The sequence below is a fragment of the Microtus pennsylvanicus genome, chromosome 10, assembly GCF_037038515.1.
Source record: "Microtus pennsylvanicus isolate mMicPen1 chromosome 10, mMicPen1.hap1, whole genome shotgun sequence".
NCBI lineage: Eukaryota > Metazoa > Chordata > Mammalia > Rodentia > Cricetidae > Microtus > Microtus pennsylvanicus.
Window position 1 is genome coordinate 111,858,497 of NC_134588.1, and position 6,000 is coordinate 111,864,496.

Below are 6,000 nucleotides of genomic sequence, written 5' to 3' on the forward strand. Positions count from 1 at the left end.
TGGCTCACAACCATCTGTAAAGAGGTCTGGTGCCCTCTTCTGGCCTGCAGACATGCACACAGACAGAATATTGTATGCATAATAAATAAATAAATATTTTTTAAAAAATTTCTCAGACTTCCCTAAGGATGTACAAATGAAGGCAACAAGGTAGCCTTTTCATGATTAAGCAAGGAAGACAATTACATCATGGATTTATTCTTCTCATTTTCCCCATCTTTCAGAGCTTTGGAATCTGAGCTGGGCTTGGAGAGGATGGGGCAGAAGATGGAAACCTGTTTTTAGAATCCAAAGTCTCTTTTTCACGAGGCCTTGGTCGAACTGTCCAATGTCTGCATTAAACAAACACGAATTAAAAGAAAGTCACATTGTTCAACCTTCACAGAACCAGTGTCTATGAAGAGTCAGGCTCTGTGAACCAAGTCTCATAGACAGCGTGTTCATCTTCTTTTCCTTAAATGTTTGATTCTTCTTCCATACTTATTCTCATGGATACTGGGTCACTGTGACAGCTGTAGGAATAATAACACATCTTCCTTGTGAGCATTCAGTCACTCTCTGCCCGCTCCATTATTCTATTCCATTTGGTCCTGTTCCATGTTTTCCTTCATTTTGGAAGGGGTTCAGAACCTCACCTGGAAGACAGAGCCCTCTGCTCCAGGTCCCTCACCAAAGCTGCACTATGGTGCTTTGGTCAAATTTTTGTGTTTACTTGCTCTAGTTGTGCGATTACCAACCCTTCCCCCAACCCCTCCAACATTTGCCAACCGGGAGTTAAGTGCGGTGCACCCGCCTAGGAGGCCGAGGGTCTGGGTGTATTGTAATGTGGGGGCATTACCAGAGGGAAATAGTAGAAAGGAATGCCAGTCAAGACAAATTTTCAAATGCATGAAGTATATTTATATTTCTTTCTTTCCACTAAAACTTCTCTCCCTTCATATGGGTCCCTATGTGAACAACCCCCTTTTCTTTCTGAGTCACAGATCGCATACATTGTCTTCCCTCCACGTGCCCTCGTGTTTGTGTGTGTGGACATGCTCTGTGTAGCCTCATCAAGGAGAAAACATGGACTTTCCTCTTATTCGGACACTTCTCCCCCACTGGCTCTCATTTCCAAGGCAAACACTACATAACTGATGAGTTAAAATATTCTTGAGGGGGAAAAAGGAGTGTGCCCTTTTCTCCTTGGATCTCTGAAATTTAAAAGGAGATTTCAGAAATTGTTTAACTCAAAGGAATGAATCTCATTTGGTAGAAAGCTAGATGTCATAATAGAAATATTTCTAACTAAGCGTTTCTAGCATTCTTTACCAATATATATGTTATTCTTTGTTGTTGTTGTTGTTTCTAAGAAAAATCAGTCTTGGGGTCAGTGAGAGAAAAATTTTAAATGTATGTGCCTGGAGTGGATTAGCAACTTCATTCATTTATGAAGGCCTACAAGCATTGCTCAGTCATCAGGAGGCGTTAACACTACTGTTTTCAGGCTGCAAGCGATGCCTAGGATACAGGAGATGGATAGGAGGACAATATGGCACAGAGTGAGAAGTGATGGCCAGAACTCACATCCTGACTTCCTTTAGGCCGGGAGCGTTTGTCAGTCCTACCGCATCCATCGAAATGGGGAACAAAAAGAACGGGGAAGAAATGATGTAATGTACACTTGAATATAATCCATGCAACACTCTCACTGTGACTGGAGAAGAAGGTTGGAAAAGCAAGAAAAATACTCCAGTCAGGGAAAGCTGCTCAGCATATTTAGAAACCCATTTCCATTTTAATAGCATGTGTCTTTTCTATATCAAATGACATGTCTGGCAAACACTAGAAGGCAACACGTTTTAGGCTCTAAGTGTCTTAACAATAGATGAAGTCATCTTAAAGGGACCACAAAGACACAGCATCTGGCACTCTTGCCTCCATCCTGGTGGGGACAAGGGAAAAAGAGTACTTCCAAGTGGCAGAGTGAACTTGGCTCCTGTCTCGATGATGTGCGGGGAGACCTGTTCCCCACCTGACCTTCTTACTGAGTCTGCATGAAGATGATTTCCCCAGTGAGAATAGTACAGTTCATCATTACACATAGACAGGTTTTCCACAGAAATAACAACAGGGCACAAAACAAGGAATGTCTACACCCAAATGCTAAGAGTTAGAAGAGGCTGCTCTCCCCTGAAAGTCAGGGCTTGTTCCTAATGTAGAAAGAGAACAAGAAAGCATTATGGAATGTGAAGACCAGAAAACCCCACCATGTCTTTTGTAATTCATGCTATGACCCCTGTCAGCCACCACCAGGTTAAGGAGAAGAGGAAATTGTGCCTTCTTTCTTCAGTATTTCCTTTTGCAGGTGAGGCAGTAAAAGGAATTGGTAATGGCTGTGGTATCAAGAGGCAAAGTAAAAACAGTTGAGTTTATTTTTGTATCATTTCCCAAGTTCTGGCAAGAAAGAAATACTTGTGTATAAGAACACCAGAACAGGAACCAAGTTATTTGGGGATTCTGCAAATGAGTCAAATGCTTTTATTTGTATTTAAAACTAGCGCTGCATAGTAGAAAGATGACTGCTACAATCCAGGCTAATGATTTAAACATTAAACTTTTCTTTACTTAGAACATTAAATGACAAATTAAAAAGATGTCACATTAAATCAAAGGAGTGACCACTGAAGATGGGGTAGTTCCTTCTATCTTGCTCGTGGATTCCACGTCAGACTCCACCAAACCCCACAAATCATGCATCCAGTCTTGGCTGGATAATACATAGGGATCATTTGTACAAATCATTTCAATATAATGTATTATTTATCTGTGGTTTTCAAAAGACTTTTCCACAAGAGCAGAAGGTATGCATGTTACAGAGATCTCGGGCTGTCTGTGTCCCCACAGAGCCATGCTTTCAAAGTTTTACTGAGACCTCATTGCCACTCAGATTCCAGTATACATTATATTCATTCTTGTCCCTGTGTGTACAGGGTAAATGGTGTGTGTTTGTGTGTTCATGAGTACATGTGTGTGGAGGCCAAAGGTCAGCCTTGAGTGTAATATGATGGGCCTGCTTGTTGGGGTTTCTGTCTCGCCCGGTACCCCACAGCTGGCAAGGTCCCAAAGAAAATCACACAGAGATCTCTATAAGTTATAAAGCTTGATTGGCCCATTAGCTAGTCTACTTATTAGCACTTGTAGCTTATATTAATCCATTATTCTGATCTATTTTTGCCATATGGCTCTGTACCTTTTTCAGCGGGCAGGGTCACATCCTGCTTCCCTGGTGGTCTGCGCAGGACTGGCAGGAATCAACTTCCTCCTTCCTGGAATTCTCCTGTTCTCATTGCATCATTTCTACTTCCTGTCTGGTTTTCCCGCCTATACTTCCTGCCTGGCCAATCAGAGTTTATTTAAAACATGATTGACAGAATACAGACAATTCTCCCACACCACTTGAGTATAATTTCTCAGGTACCATCCACCTTGTCTTCTGAGACATTGGCTAAGAGCTTGCCACATAGGCTAGGGTGGTAGCCAGGGAGCCTCAGAGCTCCATCTGCCTCTACTGGGGTTATAAGCATGTCACCATGTTCAGATTTTTTTATATGAATCCTGGGGATTGAACTTGGGATCTCATGTTTGCAAAGCAAACACTTTGCTTACTGAGCCAACTTGGTGTTGTGATTTTATAGGTTTGAACGAACTAATAATACCACATGCTCACTACTACAGGATCTTACAGAATAGTTTGTGCTTTACCGACCAGTCCTCTGTGAGCTATAAGCATGACTTTAAAGACCATTACTAACATCTGCACAGCAAATGGCTTCAATGGATGAGTGTATTTAACATCTTCTGTAGCTTTGGGGATATTTAGTTTACAATGTATTGACAATTAATTGTTTATTATGATAAGATGAAAATCTTGCAGAATTAAATTTCTATATGCATACATGATTATTCCCTAAAGGAACATGCAGGCAGGATCTCTGAGTCAATGGATTTTTGAAAGGTGTGGAGATAGCCACAGAGGGCTCCAGGAGAGCTTGTATCAACTTGTAATTTTTCTCTTAATATATCATCCATCCTTCCAGTTCTTGCTCACACCTCTCATTCTGTCTCTGCCAATTTCAGTGCCTTATTTATTTACCAACAGCACATTCTGTACACTAGACAGTGTATCAGGAAGGCACTGAGACAAGATGGCAAGCAAAATAAGATTCCACTTTATGGGACTTTTAGTCAAGTGTCAACTAATCCCATAAAGTCCTGTGCATTTACAAATGGCAATGAGTCTCATGAAGGGGAAGGAAGGAGAGTCTACAGGGCACGTTAGAGCTGAGGGCTGGACTTACCTGCAGTGTCAAGAGAGGTTCCTTCAAAGAATTCCTATCTAGGTATGATTTGAGGGGATGGGCAGAGAAACTGACCAGGGTGTCACAAGTGGGGAGTGTCAGCCTGCTGTGGCCTGGGGCATGAGGGTCAAAGCAGGGTCTTGAAACCAGAGCCGAGGTGTGACAAAGCACAAATGGAGGGTGGAGGAGCGTGAGGTAGAAGAACCATCGGGCTGGATGTAGCCTGGTCATTGCTTCTACCAATACAACTTGATTGGGAGACTGGTGTGGTTGCTTTGTATTGTAGGTTACTGACTGGGGATTCCAGAAGTGAAGCTGAGTGGTTGCAAGAGGACTTTGAAAGGGTTTGTGTAACCCAAACCACAGAAAACAGTGCTGCTTGCTGGGCAGGAGAACATCTTGCCCCCACAGTGATCAGAGGGGTTGGGGTGGAAAGGAGTGGACTCTGAGAGAAATCATCCTTTCGAATGGACTGTAGAAGGTACAGAATATTTCCGGCAACTGGGAAAGACTGTGGTGTTCCTGGTGAGAACTGGAAGGCCCTGGTGTGGGAGATGAGACACAGACCACTGGGAAGTACAATGAAGAGGATAGATATTGGTGGGTGAAGGAAGGGGGAGCCCCATATCACCCTGGGTATATGTGTAGATCACATGCCTTGCTTACACATAGAGAAGGCGGACAAGACTCATGGCCCCCGATGGATCCTAATGGTTCATGTGGCTTGCTCTGAGCTAGCAGTTGATAAAGGCCTCTGCATAATTTGGCCAAAGCTTGCTTTGTGTCCACTGTAAGTCCAGATTTGCATTTGCTGTTGATGTTTCAATATAAGAGAGTCTCTCCAGTGCCTGTGATGGGCAAAGTACTTGGCTTTCTTTATGGGGACACAGATAGAAGGCAAACATTAGTGAAGAGCATTAGCGCTGAGCCCACAACAAAACTAAAGCCCCAAACAACAACGGAAACACCACATGCTCCTTTGGGTAGTAGGATGAGAGCTTTGGGGCCGCACAGAGGCATGAGGCCAACGTTCAGAGGCCAATGGGTCAGCAGCTGCAGTTCAGGAGGGGCTGCGGAAGCCGCCAGTGGGCTCTTCCATTTTCACTAAGCCAGGCAATCCGACTGAGCTCGATATGGTGCTCCATGACCTTACTCCGCTTTGCCTGGCTCTGAGCGCTGTTTCTGCTGAGCGTTGAGTGCTTTGCCACCTGTGTGGCAGAGAGATGGCGCCTCATTCCCACAGCAGATAGCGAATCGCTCTCTCCTCTGCTTTCTTACCTGGCTATATCTTTTGTTCTTGTCACACACCATTGCTGTCCGGTGACGTGCATCCGTCTTCTGCTTCCTTGGGCTCGGAGCGCCCGGAACCGTGTGTAACAACAAAGACAGCGACAGACCACCACAGGGCTGAGCTGAACAGAAGCCAGTAACTTCTGGCTCCATGGCTGGCAGGTTGAGTGATCTGATGAAAAGTCTCCGGCTACATGCTGGTGCGGACTGGGAGTGAGAGAAGAAATTGAATTTGAATAATTGAATTTTAAGAAGCAGGCATATGCTTCTGTTGTAACCTCCCCACACCAGACAGCATAGCCCAGACGCAAGTCAAAATGCATTATGTATTTAATGTGTCTCCTGGGGTTGGCAGCTGAGATAATAGGAA